This window comes from Amblyraja radiata, chromosome 43 (assembly GCF_010909765.2).
Source record: "Amblyraja radiata isolate CabotCenter1 chromosome 43, sAmbRad1.1.pri, whole genome shotgun sequence".
NCBI lineage: Eukaryota > Metazoa > Chordata > Chondrichthyes > Rajiformes > Rajidae > Amblyraja > Amblyraja radiata.
The window spans coordinates 3066982-3079103 of NC_045998.1; positions in this window are offsets into that span (position 1 = coordinate 3066982).

Sequence of the window (12122 nt, forward strand, 5' to 3'; positions counted from 1 at the left end):
TTAGAGGTGTTTAGCGGGTTCTGATGTGTTTTGAGTGGTTCAGAGTAGTTCAGACGTGTTTGAAGGGGTTTAAACAGATTCAGAGGGGTCCTTACGTGTTTAGAGTGATTTGGAGGGCTTTTGAGGGGGTTTATATGGGTTCAGATCTGTTCGGAGGGGGGTTAGAACGTGTTTCGAGAGGCTCAGAGAGGTTTAGGGTGGTTCAGAGGGGTTCAGAAGGGTTTGTCGGGATTTAGAGGGGTTTAGAGGGGGGTTAGAGGGATACACCGTGGTGCAGAGGTGCTCAGAGCTATTTAGAGGGTTTTGGATGTGCTTGGAGAGGTTTAGATGGGGTTAGAGAGGTTTAGAGGGGTTTAGAGGGGTATGAGTGGGTTTATAGTTTGGAGGAGTTTAGAGGGGTTGAGAGGTGTTCAGAGGTGTTTCGAGGAGTTTAGGGGGGTTAGAGAGGTTTAGAGAATTTTAGACGAGTGTAGAGGGGTTTAGAGGGGTTCCGATCGGTGAGGATGGGTTAGGAGGAGGTTGGAGGGGTTCAGAAATGTTCAGAGACGTTTGGAGGGGGTTAGAGGGATTCAGAGGGGTCCAGACGGGGTTCGAGTGGTTTAGTTTATTTGTGTTAGGTTTAAAGGGTTTCAGATGTGTTCGGAGGGATTTAGATAGGTTTAAAGGTGCTTAGATAGGCGTAGAAGTGGTCAGAGTAGTTTGGTGGTGATTACAGGGAGTTTAGATTGGGTTAGAGTGGTTCAGAAGGGCTCAGAGGGGTTTGGAAAGTGTATAGCGGTTGAGAGGTGCCAAGAGGTGTTTAGAGGTATTCATGGGAGTTGCGAGGGGGTTTAGAGGGGTTCAGAGGAGTTCAGAGGGGTCTTGACCAGGTTAGATAGGTTCAAAGGGGTTCCGAGCGGTTCAGACGGGTTTAGAGTGATTTAGAGGGGTTCAGAGGAGTTTAGAGGGGTTCAGATGTTTTCAGGGGTATTTGCTGGGTTTAGAAAGGCGTCCAGAGAGGTTTGGAGGGGTTTAGATGTGTTTAAAGTGGTTTATAGTGGTTTAGAGTGGTTAGAGGGGTGGAGGAGTAAAGAGGAGTTCAGATTGGTCCAGTGGGCTTTGAAGGTGTTTAACGTGAGTTCAAGGGCGTTTAGACGTGTTCAGAGGTGGTGGAATGTGTTTAGAGGAGTTTCGGGGCGGTTTCGAATGGGTTAGCAGGGGTTCAGAGGGGTTCAAAGGGGTATGGGGGTGCTTCGAGTGGTTTGGATGCGTTTAGTGTGGTTTAGAAGGAATCCGAGGGGTTCACAGTGGTTCAGAGGGGTTTGGAGTCGTTCGGATAGGTTTAGATTAGTTTAGACTTGTCTAGAGGTGTAGAGAGGGGTTTAGAAGGGTTCAGAGAGGTTCAGAAGGATTCGGAGGGAATCGCTTGTGTTTAGAGGGGTACAGAGGGGTTAGAGTGGGTTGGAGGGATTTGGAGATCTTTAGACAGGTTTAGAGGGATTTACAGGGCTTCAGATGTGTTCAGTTGGCTTAGAGGGGTTTAGAGGGATTTAGTTTAAATCTTTTTATTTGAATTTTGAATTTAACAGCAATGTGCATACATACAATGATAACAGACAGTGATAATCAGGACATAATTGTACAACAGTATGTAAACGACCCCCAAAACCCTTACCCTTACCCTTACCCACCCTCGCCACTCGGGAACAAACAACACTTTCGAGGGGTTCAGAGGCGTTTAAAGGGGTTTTGAGGGGTTTAGAGGGGTTCTGAGGTGTTTAGAGGGGTTCTGAGGTGTTTAGAGGGGTTTAGGTGTCTAGAGGGGTTTAGGTGGTTAGAGGGTTTCGGAGCGTTTTAGAGGGGACTAGTGATTTGGAGGTGATTAGAGAGGTTTATATGGGTACGGACGGGTTCTGAGGGGCTTGGAGCGATTTGGCGGGATTAAAGTGATTTAGGGGGTTTAGAGGAATTCAGAAGGGTGCAGAGAGTTTAGGGGGATTTGGAGGGGTTTGAGGTTTTCAGATGGGTTCAGAGGGGGTTAGAGGTGTTGATAGCGTGTTGGAGATGTTTAGAAGTGTTTAGACGGGGTTGAAGTGGATTACAATACCAATACAATACAATACCGTTTATTTGTCATTTGAACCTCACATGAAGTTCAAACGAAATTTGATTTCTGCAGTCATACAAGAAAAGAACCAATACATACAACCAACACAATCTACACAAACATCCATTACAGTGAATCTCCTCCTCACTGTGATGGAAGGCAAAGTATTGTCTCTTTCCTGCTCTCCATTCATCTCCCGAAGTGGAAGTCAAAGCCCCCGGCGGGCGCTAGCAAGTTCACGGCCATTTAAAGCCGCGCCGGGCGATGTAAGGCCCCGCTCCAGGTCACTATCATCCCCGCAATTCGAGCGGGAGAAGTCGCCGTTGCCGGTGCCTCGCAAAGCAGTCTCCCACCGGGGACCCGCCAGCTCCCGGTGTCACCAACCACCGGAGTCGAGTCGCAGCCGCGCGCCACCGCAGCTCTCCACGCTCCTAAGCCGGCCAGCTACACTATGGTAGGTACGCAGCTCCGTCGGCTCCGTGACTTGAGCTGTCGTTCCGGATGGAGGTCGCTCCACGGTGCTAGGCCCCAACGGCAACGGAGACCCGATAGGGAAAAGGTCGGTTCCCCGTGCACGGAAGAGATTTAAAAGATTTCCCCACCCACCAGCCGCCCCGCCACACATACACAGACAAACGAACACCACAAACTGTACACTCAACAGGACAATACAATAAAAAAGAGACTGACGGTCTACAGAGGACGCTGCGACGTCAGTCGCGCCGCCAACCCAATTAGAGGTGTGAAGATGTGTTTAGATTGGTGTACAGGAGTTTACATGGGGTTAGAGGGGCGCTGGTGGGATTAGAGGGGTTAAAGGGGTTTAGAATAGTTTAGAGGGGTTCAGATTTATTCAGAGGTGTCCGGAGGGGTTTCGATTGGTTTTCAGTGGTTTACAGGGTTTCACATGGGGTTTATAGAGGTTTAGAGGTGTTCAGAGGTGTTCAGAGACGTTTACAGGCGCTTGGAGCGTCTTGGAGGTGTGTAGTCAGGTTTAGAGGGATTTAGAGGCGTTCATAGGTGTTTAGAAGTGTTTAGAGAGGTTTAGAGGGGTTCATTGGTTTAGGGGAGTTTAGAGGAGTTTGGAGTGATTTAGAGGGGCTCAGATGGGTTTAGGGGTTTCTAGAGGGGTTTAAAATGGTTTAGAGGGATTTAGAGGTGTTTATAGGAGTTTAGAATGGGTTAGAGGATATTATTGGGGTTTAGGGATGTGCACGTGGGTTTAGAGGGTTAAAGGCGTCCAGAGATGTTCATGGGGTTAGACGAATTGGAGGGTTTCGCAGTGTTTAGAGTGGTTTTCAGCTGGGGTCAAGTTCAAGTTCAAGTTTATTGGCATGTGTCCCTGATAGGACAATGCAACTCTTTCTTTGCTTCAGCACACATAACATAATAGGCATTGACTACAAAACACATGTATAAATAAACTGATAAAGTGCAAAATGACAGATAATGGGTTATTTTACAGCGGAGTCACGTGAGTGATTCCGTGAAGAACCGACTCAGCACGCATGCGTGACATTACGTCCAGCAGAGAAACAGCGGCACATCGGGAATCAGGCGCTCCCGCTATGGATGTGAAAGAACGGACCGTCATGTAAGCTGACGTCGAGTTTTTCTTTCACAGGGAGCCTTCTGCTGTCCGGCAGAGAAAAAAGGCTCTAGAAGAAACCTGTCCCCCGAGCGTTCCACGTGGGGGTGGGGGGAGGGCAGCATCAAGCGTTCCATCGGGGGGGGGGGGGGCGAGGGCAGCATCAAGGCGGTAGGACGGATTACCTGGCGCACCGCTATCCGGACACCATGCCGAGCCCAGCCCCGGCCTCCTGCACGTGGCGTTTCCACGTAGCTGTCCACCACACCTAGAAGCTCTCCCTGTTCCTGCATACCTTGCATACTCCCGAGATCTTCAGCCATTGCCCCTGTTCTTGACCAGCCCAGTCCTGGTCACCAAAGCTATCCTCTGGAAAGGAGGAAGCAATGGACAGTCCACAAGGCACTGTGGAGTGAGTGCCTGACCCACCCCCCTCTGCGAGAGCGCCCCTCCTGGGGTGCACCTCGCTGGAGCTCCTGCTCCAAGAGCCGCTCCGTGCGGCTCTGGCGGCTGTCTCTCCCACGCCTGGGTGGAAAGACGTCCCCGTTCGATAAGTCGGAGCCACCGGCCGGACGCCTCTTCCTTGGCTTTACATCCAACCCGCTGCTCAGGCGTTAGCGGGCTGGGCTCGGCGCGGTGTCGGGGTATAGCGGACCGCCCGGTAAGCGGTCCAACCGCCTTGTTGCTGCCCCCGCGAGATGGAACGCTCCTTCGTGGAGTAGAGCGGGGGGCAGGTCTTTTCAGGCGGCTGTCTCTCTCCCGCCGGGGTAGAGAGACGTCCCGTCCGATAAGTCGGAGCCACCGGCCGGACGCCTCTTCCGTGACGGAACTTCCAGCCCACTGCTCAGGCGCTAGCAGGACTGGGCTCGGCATGGTGTACGGAAAGCGGTGCGCCGGGTAAGCGGTCCTACCGCCTTGCTGCTGCCCCCCCCCCCCCCAGATGGAACGCTCCTCCGTGGAGTCGAGCGGGGGACAGGTTTCTTCTAGAGCCTTTCTTCTCTGCCGGACAGCATAAGGCTCCCTGTGAAAGAAAAACTCATGCAACTCCTAGAAACACCTCGGCAGCAATAGAAACCCATTTAAATCCATCGAAAGCCCTCTAAACCCCTTAAAACACATCTGAACACCTATGAAACCCCCTAAACCACCCTAAACGCCTCCAACTTCCACTCTTCTTCTTTTCGTGTCTTTGAAGCTGGTTTGTGATATGACAGTTTCCCATTCCTTTACACAGTCCTTTGCGTTTTTATTGAACACTGCAAGATCATTTGTGCTGCACTGGTTGGGTAGTAGGGGGCAGACAAGGCAGTGCTGCATTGTATGGTCCTCTTCTCCACATTCACAGGTGGTTTGGCCAGTTTCATAGCCCCATCTGGCCATGGCAGCGTTTGATCGCCCTCTTCCTGTTCTCAGGCGGTTGAGCGTCTTTCACTGGACCCATGGTGCTTCTGATCCCGGAGGGATGGCTTCAGAAGGATGGATACCCATGTCAGTAGGAGGGGGTCGTCCTCAAGCCTTTTTGTCCATAGTTGGAGTCTGGTTTCTTCCCGTGATGCTATTAGGGCTGGACATGGCTGAGAATGCTTCTCCTGGACTTCAGCCGTTGGGCCGGGGGTACACGTCCGTAGAGGACGTGGCGTTCATCACTGGTGGCCTTGGTCATCTCTACTCGGCTGGCGACTTCCCGTCTCACATCAGCAGGGGCAATGCCAGCGAGGGGGTACAGGTTGTTTATGTTGGTGGGCTTCAAGCAGCCAGTGATTGAGCGGCAGGTGTTATACAACGCTGGGTCTAGTTTCTTGGCATGGGATGATCTCTCCCAAACAGGACACGCATACTCCGCAGATGAGTAGCTCAGGGTCAGAGCAGTAGATCTTAATGTGTGTGCTGTGGCTCCCCATTTGGAGTTGGTCAGCTTCCGGAGGATGTTATTTCGGGAGTTAATTTCAATTTGGTGTTTTTGACGTGTTCCTTCTAGGAGAGAGTGCGATCCAGTGTTACACCGAGGCAGACAAGGTTGGTGCAGTGCTCAAGAGGTGTTCCAGACCATGTGATGTTAAGGGGTCTGTTTGCTTCCCGGTTCCTGAGATGGAACGAGCAGGCTTGGGTCTTCGCAGGGTTTGCGTGTAGGTGGCTGCGCTCGTAGTAGAGGTGTAGCTCATCTAGGGCTGAGGTGAGATTCGCTTCTACAGCTTCAAACGTACTCTCCACTGAACGCCTCTATACCCCTCTGATGCCATGTAAACCCCTCTAAACCCCTCTGAACATCTGTGAACATTTCTACACCCATGTAATCCACTCCAAACACCTCGACACCACCCCTCTAAAACCTCTAAACCCCTCTAAACCCCTCTAATCCCCTCTAAACCCCTCTGAACCTCTATAAACCCATGTGAAGCCATCTAATCCCATCTAAAAGTATCTAAACCCCTCTAAACCTCTCTAAACTCATCTAAACCCATCTAAACCCTTATGAACCTAAACCCCTGAAAACACCTCCATATTCCTCCAAAACCCATCGGGACCACTCGGATCACCTATAAAACCCTCGAAAACCTTATGTATCGCTCTGAACGGCTCTGAATCCCTCTAAATCCTTTAACCCCTAAACACCTCTAAAACTCAGAACTGCTCTAAACCCCTCGAAACCACTCTAAACCCCTCTTAAACCGTCTGAACCACTTTAAACTTCTCTAAACCCCTCTAAACCAGTCTTAACCCATCTGAACTTCTGTAAACCACTCTAATTTCCTTTAAACGCCTCTACACACATTGTAAACGGTCTGAATGCCTGTAAACCACTCTAAAGCCATCTAAACTCTTCTGATCTCCTCTAACACCCTCTAAACCACTCCATACCAATCTAAAACACTCTGAACCCCTCTGAACACCTCTAAAAACCATTTAACAGCTCTGAAACACACTAAACCCCGCCACACCCCTCTCAACCCATCTCAGCACCTCTGAACTGTTCCAAACTACTCCAAACAACTCTAAACCCCTCTAAACACCACTGAACCCTTCTAAACCGCTGCAAACAACACCTCTAAACCCATCAGAACACCTCTGAACCCCTCTAAACCGCTCTAAACCGCTCTAATCCCCTTTTATCCGCTCTAAACCCCTCTAGACCGCTCTAAAGCCCTCTAAACCCCTCTAAACCACTCTAAACCAATCACAACACATATTAACTCCTCTAAACCACTCGAAACCCCCCTAAACACCTCAACATCTCAATCCGCTCTCACCCTTTCTAAACTCTTCTGAACCCCTCTGAACCACCTTTCAACCTTTTTCAACCCCCCGAAAGCCCTCTAAACCCCTCTAAACACATCTGAACACGTCTGCAACCCTCTAAACCCCCTCTAACCCCCTCTGAATCTATCTAAACCTCCTGTAAATCCCTCTAATTCCCTGTACACGCCTATAAATCCATCTAAACATCTAAACACCTCTAAACTCATCTACACACCTCTAAAAACCTCCAAAACTCATCGGAACCACTCGAAACACCTCTTAAACCCCCCCTAAACGCCTCCAACTTCCACTGAAACCCCTCTGATGCCATGTACACCTCTCTAAACCCCTCTGAACACCTCTGAACATTTCGACACCCATGTAATCCACTACAAACCCCTCGAGACCACCACTTAACTTCCTCTAAACCCTCAAAACCCCTCTAAACACCTCTAAACCCCTCTAAATCCCACTGAACACCCTAAACCCCCTGTAAACCTCTCCAAGACACCAAACCCCTCTAATCCCCTCTAATCCCATCTAAAAGTCGCTAAACCACTCTAAACCTCTCTAAACACATCTAAACCCCTCTAATCCCATCTGAACCCTTATGAACCTAAACCCCTGAAAACACCTCCAAATTCCTCCAAAACCCATCGGGACCACTCGGAACACCTCTAAACCCATCGGAAACCATATGTATCCATCTGAACGGCTCTCAATCCCTCTAAATCCTCTAACCCCTAAACCCCTCTAAACCTCTCTGAAAACTCAGAACTCCTCTAAACCCCTCTAAACCACTCTAAATCCCTCTTACACCCTCTGAACCACTTTAAACTTCTCTACACCCCTCTAAACCAGTCTTAACCCATTTGAACCCCTGTAAAACCCTATAAACCCCTGTCATTCCCATAAACGCCTCTAAACACATCGGAAACTGTCTGAATGCCATCTAAACCCATCTGATCTCCTCCAAAACCATCTAAACCACTCCAAACCAATCTAAAACCCTCTGAACCCATCTGAACCCCTCTGAACACCTCTACAAATCTCTTAACAGCTCTGAAACAACATAAACCCCGCCAAACCCCTCTCAACCCATCTCAGCACCTCTGAACCCTTCCCAACTCCTAAACAACTCTATCTCAGCACATCTAAACACCACTGAACCCTTCTAAACCGCTCCAAACCACATCTCTAACCCCATCAGAACACATCTGAACCCCAATAAACCGCTCTAAACCGCTGCAATCCACTGTTATCCCCCTCTAAACCCCTATAAACCCTTTAAAACCCTCCAAACCCCTCTAAACCAATCACAACACATATTAACTCCTCTAAACCACTCGAAACCCCACTAAAAACCTCTCAACATCTCAAACCGCTCTCAACCTTTCTAAACTCTTCTGAACCCATCTGAACACATCTGAGCACATCTGAAACCCTTTAAACCCCCTCTAAACCCCTCTCAACCTATCTAAACCCACTGTAAAGCCCTCTAATCCCATGTAAACGCCTATACATCCATCTAAACCTCTCTAAACACCTCTAAACTCCTGTAAACACCTCTAAAACCCTCCAAACCCCATCGGAACCACTCGGAACACCTCTAAACCCCACGAAAATCTTATGTATCACTCTGAACGGCTCTGAATCCCCCTACATCCGTTTAACCCCGAAACCCCTCTAAACCTCTCTAAAAATTCCGAACTCCTCTAAACCTCTAGAAACCACACTAAACCCCTCTGATCCCCTCTACACATCTCTAAACCCCTCTAAACCACTCTAAACACCTGAATACCTCTAATCCCCTCAGAACACCTCTGAAACCTTCTGAACCGCTCTAACCCCCCCTCTAAATCCCTCTAATTCCCTCTGAACTGCTATGAACTCCTCTAAACCGCTCGAAACCCCTTCTAATCCCCTCTAAACCCTTCTAAATCCCTCTAAAGCCCTCTAAAGTCCTCTAAAGCCCTCCAACCCCTTTAATCCCCTCTAAACCAATCTCAACACATATTAACCCATCAAAACCAGTCTAAACATCCCTAAACACCTCTAATTATCTGTAAACCGTTCTCAACATCTCTCAACTCCTCTGAACCCCTCTTAACCCCTCTGAACCCCTCGAAATCCCTCTAAATCACACCAACCCGCTCCAAACCCCTCTGAACCAGTCTGTACCAATATAAACCTATCTAAACACTCCTAAAACACTCTAAGCCTTTCTATATTCCTCTAAAGCCCTGTAAACGCCTCATAACCCCTCTAAACCCTTCCAAACAACTACACCTCTATATACCATTCTGAACCCATCTAAAACCTTTCTTAACCCCACCAAACCCCTCTAAACAACATCTAAACCCTTGTAAACGCCTTTACCCCACTAGAAACGTGCTTGAAACACTTCTAAACTCTTCGAAACTCCTCCAAACACCTCTAAATCTATCTAAACCATTTTGGACATCTCTGGACACATGTAACCCCCTTTTAAGCATCTCAAATTCCTCTAAACCCCTCTAAACTTTTCTAAGTCCCTCTTAGCACCTCTAACCGCCTGTAAACCCCTACAAACCATCTGAAATCCTCTGAGCCTCTCTAAAACCCTCCAAACACATATGAACATCTTCGAACCCTTCTAAACATCTATAATCCACGTTACACTCCTCTAAACCCCTCTAAACATCTCTAACCCCATCTAAACCCGTCTAAGCACCTCTAAACCCATCTAAACACCTCTAATCACCTCGAAACCCCTATAAATCCCTCCAAACCTCTCTGCGCACCTCAGAACACCTGTATACACCTCAAACCTCTCTAAACCCTTCACATCCCCTCCATACCCATCTAAACCCCTCCGAACCCATCTAAACCCATCTAAATCACTCAGAATCCCTCCAAACCCCTGCAAACCTTTTGGACCCCTCTGAACCCCTCTAAACCCCCTCCCAACAGCTCCGATCCCCTCTGAACCCCTCTAAACCTCTCTAAACCCCTCTGAACGACTCGAGAACCCTCTCCAGACCCCGAAACCCCCTAGAAACCCCTCGAACCAATCGAAAACCATCTGAACCCCTCGAAACCCCTCTAAACGCCTCTAAGCACCTCGAAACCTCTATCGACACCTCCAACACCCTGTGAGCACCTCTGGACACCTGTATACCCCTCTAACACCTCAAAACCCATCCAAATCCCTCCATACCACTCTGAACACATCCGAACCGGCCTAAAAATCTCTACACGCCTCTAAACCCCTCTAAACCGCTTAGAACACAACTGAACCTCTCTAAACCCCTCAGAAGCCCTCTAAACCCCTCTAAACCCTTCTGGACCCCACTAAACCCCTCTAAACCCGTCCACACCTCTCTGAACCCCTCTGAACACTTCTAAACCCATCTAAACCCGTCGGAAGTCTTGTATTGAGCTAAATATAAGCAAAACCAAGGACATGATTGTGACCTTTTCCCCCCAACTGAGACAGATGGCTGAGGCAGCCATCACTATCATCCAGCAGTAGGCAGTGGAGAGAGTGGAGGTATACAAATACCTGGGAACAGCCTTCAACAACCTGCTAAGGTTTTCCTCTAACACAGAGGAAATCCTTAAAAAGTGCCATCAGACACAGTACCTACTCAGGAAGCTGAAGTCATTTGGGATTAACAAAGGCATTCTCACCACATTCTACTACGCATTCATTCAAAATGTAATAACCTTCTCTTTCACTAGCTGGTTCCACTCCATCACCCTGCAAAACAGACACCGCCTGTTGAATGTGGTCAAGGTCTGCTCAAAAATCATTGAGCAGCCCGTCCGAACTCTCACTGCCCTATGCGTCCAACAGTCGGTAAAGTTAACACGCAGGATTCTTCAGGACCCCTCTCACATCCTGTTTCCTGAGTTTGAGTGGCTCCCCTCAGGACGCAGACTCCGCTGTCCGGGTTGCCGTACACAGAGGAGGAAGGCAACCTTCATCCCCAGGGCTGTCCAGCTTCTTAATGCTGATCACTGACTTATGAACATATGAAATGAAATGAAATAACCTTCTATATGCACTTTTTAATTGAAGCACTGAGGACGCACTTTAAAAACTATTACTATGTGTTGAATGTTGATGTGCGGTGTGTGTTGTGTGATTGTGCAGTGTGTCTGTGAAATGCGTGTGCTGGTTGATTGTGCAGTATGCGTGCTGCGTATGTTTGTTGATTGTGTCCCTTTTTAAAAAGCTACTGTAATGCGCCCTTTTAAATTGCCCCTCGGGGACGAATAAAGTGCTTTGAATTGAATTGAATTGAATTGAACAGCTCGAAAGCCCTCTAACCCTCTCTAAGCTCATTCGAAACCCTTTAAAACACTCTAAACCCAGCTTTAATCTCCGCTAAACGTCTCTAAACTCCTCTGAAGCCCTGTAGACCCCTGTAAACCTCTCGGAACCCCCTATGAACACCTCTAAACCCGTCCAAACCTACAAACCCCTCTAAATCTGAACCTCTCTAAACACATGTAAAGTCCTCTAAACCTAACTGAACCACTCGAAAACCCTCTGTCTGCCTCTGAACGACTCTGAAACCCTCTAAACACCTCTAACCCCCTACCAACACCTCTAAATCCCTCCGACCTCCGAATTATCTGAACCCCTCTAAACATTTCAAAATCCCCTATAAACACATCTAACCCCATCTAATCCCTTTTAAATCCCTCTAAACTCCCCTAACTCCTAAATACCTCTAATCCCCTCTAAATCCCTTTGAACTCCTCTGAGCCACTCAAAACGCTCTAAACATATCTTAACCAGTCTAACCCACCTAAACCCCTCTAAACCACTCGAAACCCCTCTAAATCACCTAAGCAACTATAAACCCTTCCAAACCCCTCTAAACCCCCCTTAACCTCTAAGAACCCATCTGAACCAACTACAAACCCCCCTAAACCACTCTAAAGCCCTCTAAACACATACATAACGTATTAACCACTCTAAACCCATCTCAATCCCTCTGTATACCTCTGAACACCTCAACACTCCTCCAAACGTCTAAACACCGCTAAACCCCGCCAAACCCCTCTCACCTCTCTGAACCTCTCTAAACACCTCGGAACCCGTCTAAACCCCCTACGAACTTCTATAAACCACTCCAAGCTACCCTAAACCGCTATAAACCCTTCTGTACACATCTAACCCCCTCCAAACCCTTCTGAACCCCCCAACGAACCCCTCTC